Genomic DNA, 15,887 nt, shown 5'->3' with positions numbered 1-15,887 from the left:
ATAAAATTATCTTTGGTAGAACATGTCAAACTTTAATATTTTGCTAAATTATAGTGAATAGATTTAGCAGGTAAAGTCTTGAGGCAGAAGCATGAAATGCATGTTTTTGTTATGACATTGTTTATAGAAATTACTAGATAGCTAATTCAGTTGCAGCATATGTGAATTTCAAATATAGACTCATCTATTTAAATATGGATCAAGTTCATTATAGTTATCATATGAAAAGTCTTGCCAGTAAGTATAGATAAAACCTGAAATAAAATTTGACTGTCTAAAGCAAAATTGAGAAGCCCCCTCTATTTACCTCTAATTGAACTCAAATAAAATATTGGTGAGTTGAATTTTCACAGTCTTATCACTACACAAAACGTCATTGAAATGTGAAAGCAAGAAGAACTGATTAGTACATTGTATTTAAATTCCAGTCCCCTAGAAGCGTGCCTGTCCGCTGAGGTTGTTTTGGAGAGCTGCTTTTAGAAATCCATGCATCCTCCGCTAATTAATTTGCACAGAGCTGTGCCACACAGCCTCCAGCGAGGTGCCTGCCGCCCAGACCGTAGTGCTGCGACACTCACACACAGACAGGGAACTTTGAAACGGACATGGCCTCTTCTTAGCTTCCAAGGCTCTTTGGTGCAGGTTATCATTTTATTTTCATTTCTATTCTAATTGTGATTTGCTCACACCTATGTGGTTTTTCTGAAATTGATCTTTTTTAAAAAAGACATCTTCCTGTCCCTGCCTCCTTACATGGTATTTTAATGAGTAAATATTGAATCTGTCTGTCTCAATACTGAATTGCTGCCTCATCTAGTGGGTAATGGTTGACAGGGTAGAGGTTTAATTCAAATCAAAGTGTGTAGATTTGGCTTAGCTTAAAGTGAGTCTTGGAGTTCTGCATGTGTTATTTTCTTTAAACCTGTAAATTACTACGTGACATCCTAGACCCATGTGACCTGTAAGTATTATATGAATACTGAAAAAATACATTGATTTGCCTTTTTAGAGTAATTCAGACAGATATAAAATGTCAGTGGAATTTGTTGCGTTTCTGAAATTTATTTTTTAGATTCATTGTTAAGTGGATAATTCCTTCTAATCTCTTCTCCTAAGAGCTTGAATTTATTGGCTGCAAATAAGCATATGGTCTGTCACTAGAAACAGTTTCAAAAATGAAAGCCTGTTTTCTAATTATTAGATAATGCTGGTGACAGTGGAAAGTGGGCAGAGCTGCATGCCAGTGTCTTTTTAGTGCAATCATACCGTTGGAATTTTGCTTGAGTACTAAATGGGAAAGATTGAAAATACTCTTGAGTCTGTGCTGTAGCCATCACTGAGAGAAGTGTGTATGGTAGCCTCTGGTAGAATTTCTGTAGTTTGGGTGTGCCCAGTTTTATCATTTTTACTTTTTAGCCTTAAAAAAATAAACTTTCTCTCACAACACATGATTACTTTTTTTCTTATTCATTCATAGAATATGTTAAAAGATACCAGCATCTTAAAGCTTAAAACATGAACTTCAAAACATTCATTCATGGAAAAAACCTTTTTTTAGGGGGAGGAAGAAAACTTAGGCTTCTGGGGTAATCAGCATTCCTTTGTACAAGAGTTTTGTCACTGGTTAAGTCTCTTTTGGAGAATCGTTACTTGGAAGAATTTGAGATTTGTGCCTTTTGTATCTTTTGGTAGTTTTTAGTGGGATGATAACCCAAAGGTTCATCTACATACTGAACGCAGGTCCCGTGCTGTAACTTACCTTCATGAGTCCTTCACTGGCAGTAAGGCCATTCACCGTGTCCATACTGAAGCTGAAAGGGATCTTCTGCTGGGCCAGCCAGAGTAATCGCTTTTGCCATGGTTTTATGACTTACAGTGTTTAAGGAAAGAGGTGAATCGAACCTAAGAAATACGTGGTAGTTTCTAAAACATTTGCCTCATGGCAAGTCCTACCATACATATTAAGGTTGACTTTAGAGTCAAGAGTTATGTTGAAGGTATAACTGTTAACTCTTGATGCTTTTCTTACTTTCCCATTGATGACGGTCGGGGAGTGGAGGACAGTGGTCCGACCATATGTATGATGTGGTTTCATGGGATACATCCCTGGCACACTAGACCTGGTATGAAAGTTTAACATCTCCGTTTGTAGATGCCATGAATGCGGATGGTTTTTCAGACAATTCAGTAACAATCTTTGTGGTGATGCTTGAAAAATGTTCTGCATTAGAAGGAGGTACATAAGGCTGTATTCGTTGTGTTAGAAAAGCCGTACAGAAGACACATGAAATGGAAAAGCTGGACTGTGGTTCCGAAAGCATTCCCTTCTCCCCAGCCCGCTTTCATTGCTTGCCACGTAATGACTTTGAGAGAAAGGATGGACCCAGCGAACCAACTCTGTCCCTCCAGCTTCTATTCTGGTTTTCATCAGTGCGTCTTGTTTTATAAAATCCTGAAGAGGGCAAGCGTATTTTGTGATTAACTGTCACATTTCATGTTATATCATGTTGAATATTTCCACTCTTTTGAAAATAGTTCAGTATTTAAAAAATGGCTCTGGAGGCCTTTGTGCATTCTGTTAGCAAATCCAGATTTTGCTTAACTGTGCCTCTATTTTTGTACTTACAGGTTGTTTCCAGTTTTTCTCTCTGACATATAATGCTGCTATGGAGATTTCCTTTTAAAAGAGAACTTTGATTTTTCTTTAAGGGTATTTTCTTTGGGGATTTGCGTTCAAAAGTAGAATTACTAGGCCGAAAGGAATGTAGAGTATGGCAGTATTTTTCCTTGCATTTCTGTAGGACTCTTTTTATAGGGCTGAAGTATGTTAGTTCTTTTCTACATCCTCATTACCATTTAATTTTATAATGGTTTTCATTTCCCTGTTTCCCCGCAGGTGAACAACATTCCTTTTTTATCCTGTGGCATTTTGCTGTGCTTGCCTTTATAAGTTAGGGTCAATTTTAAGCATTTATTGCCAACCCCCTCATTTTACAGATAAGTAAATTGTAGCTCAGAGAGATTATAGGCTTTTCCCATGATTATACAACTCTTTAGATTGTTAGCTACAGATCTGGAATTAGAACCCAGGCTCCCTGATTTCTAATTTAGTTCTGATGATGTTGATGACAAAAAGCCATTACGGCCTAATGCAGGGAAGAGTAGGAGCTAATGGGGACCAGCCTAAGAGGCGTCTTACGACAGATTTATCCCAGAGCTGGTCTTCCTTACTCCTGCTTAACACCGTGACTTGTGGGTACTAGATTTGAGAATTGGTGGCTATAAGGCACCCTCCATACTGAAAAATAACTTTCAATTATTGTCTACTATTAGTATTTTGTGCATACCTGTTTACAAGCAGAAAAATTGACGGCTTTGGAAAAGAATATTTAGCCCTTGATGCCTAGCTTACACTCCACTGAACCAGAAAAATCTCTTGTGGTAGCACATTACTTGAAAATAGAATAACTGCAATCATGAATTTTCATTTTGTCACCAGCAGTGTGTCTGACACTACGAAATAAGTACCACACTGTGACAGTGCCGAGAGGGTCTGGGCTGCTTTTAGTGTGGATGTCAGAGTGACTTCCCCACGTGTCCTGCCTCGGTGGTCTGCCTCGCGTGCTTCCGCACTTTTCCGAGTAAACTCCTCCAACTTGGGTGCACATAAATGGCAACCCGCAATTACCAAGAATATTTTCAGTAATTCATTCATGCTCACCAACTCTGGGCAACACATGATGATTATTTTCAACTAGATGGAGTTTGATTTAGATTAGTTTACTTACTGATTAAGACTTGTTGACATTAACATGCTCAGAGGAAGCTGTTATCGTTAGAAAACAGTCCCGAAATGTTTTTTATTAGTTTAGTAGGCCTATACAGCTACACTGATTTTTTTAAATAGTGTTTTCGTGTGACGTGTACTCCTGCATTGGGAAGCCGTATATATTTTGGGCAGGTCTGCTATGTTCGAGGCTTGTATTAACTTGTTATGAAATGTGGGTTTAGTTTCATTTTGATAAGTCTTTTTGCATTATTGAATGTGTGCTTTAAAATATTTGAAAGGTAGGTTTACAAACATCTTATTTATCATGTTGGCCATCTACTTGCACTTTACTGATTTCCGATTGATTGTGGGAAAGGTACTGAGTATGGAGATCATCCTCTTGGATATTGTTGATCAGTTCTGAGGACTTACCAATGAAATGCAGCCACATAGATTCTCGGGGGTGGGGAGCTTTATTAATACCTTGTGGCAATTTTGTTTTTTAAAGAAGAATTAAGTATATAATATGATCAATGTAAGAGCTAAGAAATGTCATTCTTGTTTTTACTATAATTATATAGATTTATTTAATACTTAGATTTTTATATCCCTTTTGATATATATTTTGGTCTAGATTTCTCATTTTTTAAAGATTTTATTTATTTATTTTTAGAGGGAGAGAAAGGGAGTGACAGAGGGAGAGAAACATCAATATGAGGTTGCCTCTTGTGTGCCCCCCCACTGGAGACCTAGCCAACCCAGGCACGTGCCCTAACTGGGAATTGAACCAGCAACCCTGAGGTTCGCAGGCCGGCACTGAATCCACTGAAGCACACCAGCCAAGACGAGATTTCTTAATGTAGTGCTGCAAACTAAGATAAGCCAGTTTGAGTGGTCACTTTTGTTTTAAGTCCTTTGGCAGTTATTCATAGCCTTCCATAATTTGAAGTAGTTGGGGTCTGCTTTGTCATAAACTAGCAACCAGGTATGTGTTAAAGGTTAAGTAAGTCACAATTTACATATGAAAACATAATAGCAAGCAGCCACCTGAACGGTTTGAAAATCTGTCTTTCTAAGATCACAGAGCCCTTTCTCTCTTTCTCATTAAGCTCTCTAGTAAACATCTAGTGAGGAGTAGGAAATAAACACAATAATAAAATTTACTGTATGGGTGCAGAAAAATAAGGCAGAGAAGCAAAATAGAATGTGTGTTCTGCAGTTTGTACACGGTGGTCAGGGAAGGCTTCTTTGTGCAGGAGACATCTGAGCAAGAACTGATGTTGGAGATGGTTCAAGAGTTGTTGATATCTGGCAGAGGAACCTTTGAAATAGAGGAAACAGCATGCTCAAGGGTCCTGAGGCAGGAGTGTGTCTGGGTTATTGAAGGAGCAGCAAGGAGCCTGATGTGACCAGAGTGGAGAGCAGAAGGGGTAGAATTGTAGGGAATGAGATTAGATGAGGTGACGACAGTAGTGGGCCGCACTGTGCTGGTACCTTGTAGAACTTTGGTTGGACTATGAAGAGGTGAGAAGCTATTGGGAGCTTTCAGCAGAGGAAAGACATGGTTTGGCTGATAAAATTGTATTGTTCTGGCTATTGTGTTGAGGAAAAAAGCCAAAAGGAATAAGAAGGGAAGAGAAGACCAGTTAGGAGGGTAGTGATAATCTAGGAGAGAAGATGGTGGCTGGGACTAAGGTGGTTGCAGTAGAAGTAGGAGAAGGGGTTGGATTCTAAATATTTTTTTAAAAATAATTTATTGAAGTGAAATTCACATAATAGAAAATTAACCATTTCGAAGAGAACCACTCAGTGGAATTAGTACATAATAATATTTTGCAACCACCATCTCTGTCTAGTTTCAAATCATTTTCATCACTTCCAAGTAAAACCTCTTATCCATTAAGCATTTTCTCCCAAGTCCTTCCCCTGCCCCCCAAGTCCTTTTATGTTTGGCTTTTTTACTTAGCAGTTTAGAGGTTCATCACATTGCAGCACCTGTCAGTACTTCATTCCTTTTTGGGCTTAATAGTATTCCTGTGTGTGTGTGTGTGTGTGTGCATTTACAGCTTGTAAACTACTTGCTCAAGCATTCATTAGTTGCTGGACATTTGGGATGTTTTCACCTTCTGAGGGATGCAAATAGTGCTGGTATGAATGTGTACGCATGCACTTTATTGAGTACCTTTTTTTGATTCTTTGGAGTACATACGTGGGAGTGGAGTGTAGAGGTCACAGAGTAATTCTGTGTTTAACTTTTTGAAAAACTGTCAAACTGTTTTCCACAGCACTTGATCCATTTTATATTACAACTAGCAATGTACAAGGAGTCCAGTATTCCGCATCCTCACTAAACCTTCATGTTTTTCCTTTGTTTTGATTGTAGACACCCTACTGGGTGTGAAGTGGTACCTCTTTGTGGTTTGTATTTACGTTTTCCTAACAATTAATGGCGTTGCGTGTCCTGTCCTGTGTATTGTTTGTACATCTTTGGAGAAGTGTCTATTCAAGTCCTTTGCCCATTTCTTTTTAGATTTTATTTATTTATTTTTAGAGAGAGGGGAACAGAGGGTGAAAGAGGGAGAGAGATAGCAATGTGCAAGAGATGCATGGACTGGTTGCCTCTTGCACGCCCCACACTGGGCACCTGGCCTGCAACCCAAGCATGTGCCCTGACTGGGAATTGAACCAGTGACCTTTTGGTTCACAGGTCGGCACTCAATCCAGTGAGCCACACCAACCAGGGCACTTTGCCCATTTTTTAATTAAATTTTGTTGTTGTTTTTAGTTGTAAGAGTTCTTTATATATTCTAGATACTAGACCTTTATCATATATATGATTTGCAAAAATTTTCTCTCATTCTGTAGGTTGTCTTTTCATTTCTTAATGTGCTTTTATGCACGAGAGTTTTTAACTTTGATGAAGTCTAATTTATTTTTCCTCATTTTGCTTTTTTGGTGTCATATCTAAGAGTCCATGTAGTATGAGATAGAAGTTCAGTTTTATACTCTGTAGTTTGAAAACAGTGACAGGATTTGATGGATTGGACAGGTGGTGTGAAAAAAGAGGAGTCAAGGACGATTCCATGATATCGTGTCTAAACACAGAGAATGGTGTGGTGTTAGTCACTGTGACGTGGAGCATCCGGAACTTGGTTGGAGCCTGTAGACATGAATATCAGAGATGCCAAGGAGACATTTAAATACAGGTTCTAGGTTCAGTGAGGTGGGCTGGGCTGCAGATGGGCATCACTAAGTGTATAACTAACAAAGTCATGACCCAGGGTGAAATCACTAAGTTCCCCAGTGTGAGGAGGAGAAAACTGAAGAGAGAAAAGAAATGGTTTCATAGTGAGCCTTTGAGCATTCTCGTGGTAGGAAATCAGGATCAAGACATGACTGAAGAATGAGAAAGAGTGGCTAGGGAGGTAGGAGAAAAGTCAGTGGGCGTGGCGTCTCAGAAGGCAAGTGAGGGAGTGTTTCAAAAGGGAGTGATCATCTGTGCCAAATGCTCCTGACAGGTCAGCTCAGATGGGGACTGAGAATTCACCATTGATTTTGCACTATGGAGGTAACTGGTGTCTTTGATTTGGCTTTATTCAATGGTCAGGTGGATGAGGGAAGCTGGATACAGGCTGAGTTTTTTGTTCGAAGGAAGAAGAGAAATTGGGTGGTAGTTGACGAGGGAAGTGGGGTCATCCAAGAGTATTTTTTAAAGATGAGAGTAGTGTGTTTGCATGATGATGGCAGAGAATCCAGTAGACAGGGGGCATGTAGTGGTACAGAAGAGAGGGGTAATCGCTAGGACAATAGCCTGGAGTAGCCTAGAGAAATGAGTTCAAGTGAGACTCAGAAGTCTGTTTTCATGGCAAGCTCCAGAGATGTTTTTATGTACCTGCATTTGAGAACCACTCTTAACACATTTTGTTCAGTCACTCCTAAAATGGTTTAAAATCCTTCATTTCAGCTTGATGATTTTATGTCAGCAGAAGCTTTGCTCAACAGAAATGGTAGCTAGGATAAAAATGAAGCCCTTGTGGCGTTCGATGATGTAAACAATGTTTTCATTGCTGTAGCATCCTTGACAGATGGTTATCCAGCCACTGCCACTCTCTCCCAGCAAACGAGGAGGATATCACTCCCTTACAAAGTCTGCTCCATCTTTGGAGAGCTCTGACTGTTAAAAAGTGGTTTCTTAAAAAGTTTAACTGAAGCATATGTTCTGAAAATTTTTACCCACTGGTGCCTGTTTCATCTTTTGGCACCGCACAGAGCAAGTATATTCTTTCATGTTCTGAGGTCATTTATTTTATCATTTCACATGCCAGGTGTTTGCAAGGAATGCAGCAATGGTGGACAACAAGACAGGCAACGTGCCTGTAGTAGGAACTTCTATTTAAGAGATCTTCAAATGCCTGAACATAATCACCTTGGCTCTTTAAATCTTTTCTGCTGCAGGCTAAACATCAAACAGTTTCTTTAGTGGGGTTTGAGCATTCTGGCTTCCTTTTGGGTTTGAGCATTCTGGCTTCCTTTTGCCTGTCAAAGAGAGGAAACTGAGGGTCCCTCCACCACTGAGCCCCACTGCCTGTGTCCTGTGCGTGCTGCGGAGGCTGTCTGCTCGTCTTTGATGGGCAGCGCTTCTGGGGCAGCCCAGAGTGCACGGGCCCGTGTACCGTGCAGCCTCATTCTGTTGGCCCCTGTTTAAGGCTGTGGTTAACTAAAACTCGTGGGTGTTTTTCACATGAGCTGCTAACCATCTTGCACTTGTAAAATTGATTTTTGTACTCACATGTTAGACCTGTGAGTTGATTTTTTCCCATGAAAGGTCATAGCTTCAATACATCAGGAGACCCCACTGGCAACCCACATACGTAGTAGCCCCAGGAATCGATGCCAGCACTTATTTTAAATCCTCATTTGAACAAAGGGGTATTTGGTAACATCTAAAAGTTTGACATGGCTGTCAAATTGACGGAGTAAACCACTGCAGCTATGGGAACGAATAAATAACAGGGGATTTAGATCATCCTGGTTGGTAGTTTCAGATTGTTGCTGGAAAGTGAATTTCATTGCACAAAAAATAAAAACGTTCTGTTTTCAAGAATGCGCATACCTTATTAAGGTACATCTCTAGCTGTTTTCAGAGTCTCCATTTCATCTCGAGAACTTTCATGTCAATAGCTGGTTGTCCCCTAAGCTGGCAGCACATAGAACAAAGAAGAATCCTTTCTGCTGTGTGGAGAGCTGAGCATTTTTTTTTTTTTTTTGCCTTCAATAACAGTGGTTTTAAACTGAATTTCTGCAGGTATCTGAAGTTTGCCTCTTTAGTTGTTCTTGTAGAATCTTGTATGGATCACTCTGGCTGGGATTAGCTCACCCGTAAGGGAGACGTCACTGGCACCTCCATCTATTATTTTTCCTTGTTCAGTGTGGACTGCGTTTCTCTTACAGATGCTTTCCTTTGCTGCTATTTTGAAGAAAACGTATTTTGTGCTTTTTATAAATGGACTTGTCTTTGACGCCAGTATTTGTACGCCGTGTTGTATCACCACTGCAGTTGAGCACGCCACGAGTTTTTGAGGACACTGTGTCTTGACGCCAGGACGTGCCTGCCCGGTGCCGTGTGCCAGGAGCCAGTCGTTCTCTGTGGCAGTGCACCCTTTCTCCGTGTTCAAAACGTCTGGTACGGGGAAGCGGATCCATCGGGTTTTCACCACACTGCCCTTTAAATTGACGGCTACATATTCTACACTATATGCTTTTATTCTTTTCAGCTTGACTTTTGTTCCTAGTGTCTGGATTAAAAAGTACAGGAAATAACTCTTCCAAAGTCCTCTAGTTTTAACCTTCTTTTATGTAAACCATTATCACTGGTTTTCAGATTTTAGGGTACCTGCCACTTACTTTGGGGTAGGCTAGTGAAAATGCAGATTCCTGGGGCCCACCCCAGATTTTAAGGGCCGGGTCCTAAGAATATGTATTTTTCCAAGTGAACTGCACGTGGTTCTAATAAAGGCGGTCTTCCACCAAACTGACCTAGTTGGCCTTGGTATGCATTTTCGTGACAGAAACATAGGTCAAATTCATTACATCCCCTCTATGTTTAGGTAGTCAAACCCCATTCGTCCAGATAGACTTTTGGAGGTGTCGTACTTTGGAGGTGGTACATTACCTCTTCTTTCTTGTATTTCTATGTGGAAGCTTCCCTCTGTCTTTGGATAGGTATTACAGCATCCAACATAGATATTAATGAACATTTTGTTAAAGATTGATCAGAACATACACCTGTGTACACTCTAAGTATGTTTGTTTGTTTTTAAACATCTGAATATTTATTTCACCAGATGCTCAAATAAGGAGACTACTGAGCTCTAATATAAGTGCTAATAAATTGAGATTAAGAATCGTCATTTACCTGGTAGGAAAAAAAAAAGTTATAGCAAAGAAAACGGCTCCTAAGTTCCACTTTAAGCTAATTCCCAGGGCTGAAAGCTCCTCCTCCCTGACCTCTTCCTTTGCTTGCTGATGGTGCGTAGTCCGACCAAGGGCAGTTCTGTCAGAGCAGGAGCACCTGATACACTGCGTTTGATTTGCCTCTGAAATCACCGGCCTTCCTGATGCCCCCCTTTCATGCTGGCACTTGACTTTATTTAAGTTGTTGAATTACATTTTTAAGTCCTACAAATAAGGGCCAGTTCATTATTACTTTGTCTTTCATTTCAGAAGTTCACTTTAAGTGTTCTTAGATTAGCAGGTATTATGAATTTAATAAAGTGTTGTTATGGAAATTCTCAGAGCCTGGGGAGTATTTGTGTTCTATACCTTCATTCAGCAAATACTTGTTCTCTGTTGTATGTAAAGAAGTCACTATGCATTGCCTTGGAAAATGCCAGTGCCCAGCTAACACTGATTAGCTGTGGAAGTGGGGAAAATGGTCATAATTTGTGGTAATCATTTAAATTATAGAAATTACTTTGTAGAATTTCAGGATGGTTTAGAAGGCCAAAAATAATGGTCCACCCTAATGAACTGATCAGAGAAAAATCTCAACAGGACAGAATATTTGTTCTCCTAATTTCTTTGTGAAATTAAATCCTGTGGGTTTTTACATTATGCGTATATGTACAATACTTATTTATTCCTTCAGTCACAGATCTGCTGTGGCGACTTTTGTTGACTTGTCTACTTTGTTGCTGCAGAAGACATTTATTAAAGCATCTTGTTGCGTTTGTATTCCAGGAAAATGGTCCCTTATGAGGCAATCTCATATTAACTGCTCAAATTCATAAAGCCAGAGTGTGGTATTGTCACTCCGCTAATGATTAACAAATTAGTAGATAACATGAATTCTCAATCCGTATTAGTGCCTCATTCTCAGAGGTCTAGTAACTTAACCCATCCCAAATAATAATTTACTATTTTTCAGGCAGCCATTTAAATAAACTAGGCAATTAAGAACAGATTCATCCTGTGTTTTGGTGATTATTGATATGTCTGGTACTCGTAATGTGGGCATTTCAGCACTGCTACATGGAGATGTGTAAGAAACGCCTTACCTTTGGCATTCAGGTCACTTACTTATTAATGTATTATATTTGCATAGCATTTTATACTTCTTGAGCAGTTTCATAAATTTTATTTTAGCCACCCCAGACTCTGAGTCAGGTAGGATGCTGAGGTCTTTCTGTTTTCACATAATGAAGTTGAGTTCACAGAGATGGAGTGACTCGCAGAGAATCAGAAGATGAGTAAGTAGCTGAATGTGGTCTCAATACTGTCTTCTGCCCACTGTATGGAGTTGCTTCCCCGGGGTTTTAAAATCCAGTTTGCCAGTCAAGGTACACATTTATTTTCCCATCCCCCCCAGGAATGTACGTAAACTTGGCTCTGTTTCCTGAAGATGTTAATGAGTACGCCCAGAATTTTTCTCAGATGTTTGGAACTATTGCTCCACCTTTTTGAGCTATGATAGGTTCTCAGAAATATTTGGTTCTCTTTTACTTGTTGTCTTGGGGGAAAAGGTAGTTTGTATCATCACTATCTACCCAGCATACTTTAAGCCACAAATGTCTTCCACTTAAGAAATATAAATTAATTTCTATAGAAGATGGTAGAAGATAAAGGTAGCCCTCGTGAGGCAGCGTCTAGGTTTTGTCAGATACAGCGGCCAGCAGTACATGGGGCACTGATACAGAGATGGGTCCTCTCGTTTGCCCCAGCATACTAGTTGTTCAGGGAAGATCTGGCACATCAGAGCACTGGAGAGCTACTGGAGACTGCGTACAAACTAGAGATGTCATGGACTGACAATGGTAATACATTTTTTTTATTTATCAAGTGACTTGTATTTGCCAGGATCTTAGTAGAAATTATATTTAGTCTTTACAATGACCCAGCAAAAGAAGATTCAGATGTAAACAGTTTTCAAGTGACTTATTCAAAGCATACTATTAGCAAGCGGTGGCCTCAGGACTTCAACCCAGGCCTGCGGGACTTCCACTCTTGTACTCTTCCTGATAAACTGTGAGGTCTCCATAGCATGTATCTGCATATTCAGGTAAATGAGGGACTCGATCCAGCAGTGATCCGTTATTAGAAAAGACACTTTGGAGAATGGCAGTTTGGATAGGTAAGGAGGAAAGATAGATGAGGAGTATGTGTGTGTGTGAGAGAGAGATCAGATGGACACAGGAGGAAGATTTTTGTTGGCAGATACTCCCTAAAAATGTAGACTGATGGGCCCAAATCTTGATCCTTGAGTGGCACAGTGAGGGATTCATTTGGCTGATAAGGTGGGAGTCATCTAGAGCTGAGAAGGAAAATCAGGCAATTATGGATTCTGGAGAGCACTATATGAATGAAGCTGTCTTTAAAGGCTCTAAATAGTAGGTGAATAATATTTTGTGTAAATCAGTTGTGTAGTGGACATCATGGTGGCCTCCCCTGAGATTCCTCCCTCAATTACCATTTGGGTACCTACTTCTGGCCACCTTACGGCAGTCCGTAGCTTTAGAAGGGGTCTAGTCCACCTCTAGTCCTAGGAAAGAAGTATAGTGGCCCTATTCCTGTGACCCTCTGGACCAGTGAGGTCAACGGCAGGGAAATAGAGTTCTCTCTCAAACCTATGTGTTTTGCACCTCACTCCCCCAGCCCTACCCCCTACTCCTTCCCTTGCCCTCCATGGTTTTTTCCTCTCCCTCAACGGGAATAAAAAAGCAAATGTGCTCCAGGGTTCTTGTCAGTCATCCACTTTAGGCACCGTAGAGAGTGGAGAGAAACCTGCCCCTCGATGCAATGACTAAATGGCTGAATATATAAAATCCTGAGCTTTTCCTATCCCTGGGCTTCCAGTCATGGTGACTGATAAGCCCCATTGATTACATAAGGTAGTACAAGGTGAGTGTTCTGTTACGGTGGTGAGCTGATACTGGGTCTTACTGCAGGTCTCAGTGAGGATGGGAGCACAGACTTCATAGTCTCGGGGGAATAACAATCTGCTTTATGTGGCTATGGCCAGAAAGGGAAAGCATCAAGGTAGAGAGATGGAAGTGTTGCTTTGATCGGGGGTCTGTGCTTTTCTGCTCTAGTCCCAAGGTGGTGGTCAGCTGTATGAGGTAGGGACTGGGTCACTTGTTCCCCCAGCACCCCTGATGCCTAGCATAGTGCCTGGCATGTCTGGCCATTAACACTAGCTGGTAGATTAAGTGAATGAATGAGTATGAACAAAAGTTTACAGATTTACTGGGAAATGAGGTCACAGAGAATATCATCTATTGCCAGCAATAGTATGGAAATTAAAAACAAAATAAGGTAGTAACTGGGAAAGACGGAAATGGGATGCTAGCTTGTGAAAGTATTTGGGTAAAAAGAAAATTAACTAAGCTCTAGGGTTACACTATCTCAGGCCACGAAAAAGAAAAAGAGAAAGAAAGAAAGAAAGGAAGGGAGGGAGGAAGGGAGGGAGGGAGGGAGGAAGGAGAAAGAAAAGAAAGAGAGAAAGAAAGAAGAGAGAGAGAGAGAGAGAGAGAGAGAGAGAGAGAAAGAGAGAAAGAGAGAAAGAGAGAAAGAAAAGAAAGAAAAGAAAGAAAAGAAAGAAAAGAAAAGAAAAAAGAAAAACTGCTTTGGGAACAATTTTTTCTCTAGTTTATACTTACTTTTTTTTCTTCTCTTTAAATGGACCATTTTTTCCCCTAAATGTCTTTCAAAATATTTTGATTCTCTTACAAGGCTATATTGTAAGATAGAGAGGAGAGGAAGAAAAATTACGGGCTTTTTCTAGGTCAGATCTTAATAGAAAATCACTGTGGCGGTGATTCATGTGCTGTGTGAAGCTTCTATTAAAGTGTTCCTGTAACTTGTCTAGATGTGAAGTAAGGCCGTGTCGTTAAAACCCCAGTGTGCTTGCATAGGGACTTTGCTATGACGATCTTTACATTTGTGCCCTCTTTTTCTGCAGAATAGGGATGCAAATGCTATTCAGAATGTTAGATTTTTGAAAGTTGACAAAATTCACTGTCTAGGAATTTTTTTTCTTTATTTCTGTCTTAGTCCATTTCAGCTGCTATAAGAGATTATCAGAGATTGGATTGCTTATAAACAACAGAAATTTATTTTTCCCTGTTCTGTACGCTGGAAAGTCCAAGATCAAGACCGGAGCTGATTTGGCGAGGGCTTGCTTCCCGGTACATAGACAGTGGTCTTCTCACTGTGCCCTGGCAGAGTGGAAGGGGCAAGGGAGCTCACTGCACTTGTTTTTTTTTTATTTTTTTTGTTTTGTTTTTTAAATAAGGGTCCTGATTCCATCATGGGGACTCTACCCTCCTGACCATTTAACTCCTAAAGGCTTTCCTTCCAAATACCATCATATGAGGGAATAGGTTTCAACATACAAATTTTGCTGAGCCACAAATATTGTATAGAGCAGTTCCTAGCAGAAAAAATATTTAGTATTTTTGAACAAAATTATGAGGTATTTTGTAAGTATAGATTTGTGAGTAGGTCAAAAGAAACTTAAAAGGAAAATACCAGTTTCAAATACTGCGGAACCAAGAATGTCTTATTTGAGTTTGTGTGTATAGGTCATTCTATCAACAAATTATATGTTATTTATTGATCCAAAATGACCTGTGCTTTCTCAGATTTTTGAAACTATTTTTTGGTTATATATCTGGTTAGCTAAGAAAATGTTTTTTTTTTTTAAATAAAGATTGCATTACATGGATGAGTGTGTGTGCTCATAAATGTGTCGATTCTAAATTTTTAATTAACTCTTGAAGGGAACTGATCAAAACTGGGGATTACAGACGTCTCAGCATCCCATGGAAATGTAATTCTCTCACTGCTCTAGACCACACTGCAGGAGGGGTTACTGCCCTCACAGTCGACCTCCACTTTGGAAAGCCTTGGCAGCAGTCCAGCTATCTGCGCCCCGAAGGAGGTAACACAATTTTAGATTTCAGTCACTGCAGCCGGAGCCCAAATCCTCTCCTCCCGGGCTCCCTGAAAGGGGCTTGCTGAGATGCGCTGCTCACACCTTCATGCTCCCTGTTCTGTCCTGGCTTGTGTCAATTAATTCTGCCTTGTAGACTCCAGGTAGCATTGGTGTGATTACTGCACAGATGTCCTATTTGGGATGAGTGTATCCCCATGTCTCTGAGGGCAGTAATTTTCCAATTATGATGACTGGGAAACATTATTAGAAATACAGTTTACATCATGACCCTGTATTCTCATGTGTGTGTGTGTACATATTTCACAAGACCGTACACTTCCCTTTGACAGTGGTGTACTCCATTTTCCATTCCATTTTATACTAACAACCTGTTGTTATCTGCCCTTGAAAAGCAGTGCGTCCACCCTGCTTTCTAGGGTAGAATGAGCGCTCAGCCCCGGAGTCTCCTGTTTCTGCCTGTTCCCTGGCAGAAATGGACTCTGATGACCGGCCATGACTTACCCATGCCCATGGTCACTCTGTTAGTGTAAATGCAATTCAAAAATTATCATATGCTTCTAATATTTCTTTAATGAACCCTCTATATGAGATATGAACATTTTTTAAGGAATTAGCTCCTGTACACCTCACAGTCCTATGTTAGCTGTGAGCACTATGATGTCCTAT

At 40.2% G+C, this 15,887-nt stretch overlaps 1 protein-coding gene across 1 annotated transcript in view; it reads left to right on the top strand.

Moving 5' to 3' along the window:
- CDH2 (cadherin 2) overlaps positions 1-15,887 on the top strand; it is a 206,607-nt gene that overhangs the window by 29,896 nt on the left and 160,824 nt on the right. The window lies entirely within an intron of this gene.

This window comes from Desmodus rotundus, chromosome 10 (assembly GCF_022682495.2).
Source record: "Desmodus rotundus isolate HL8 chromosome 10, HLdesRot8A.1, whole genome shotgun sequence".
NCBI classification, from domain to species: domain Eukaryota; kingdom Metazoa; phylum Chordata; class Mammalia; order Chiroptera; family Phyllostomidae; genus Desmodus; species Desmodus rotundus.
Note: the sequence above shows the minus strand (reverse complement) of the source record. Positions and strands in the feature narration are given on the sequence as shown.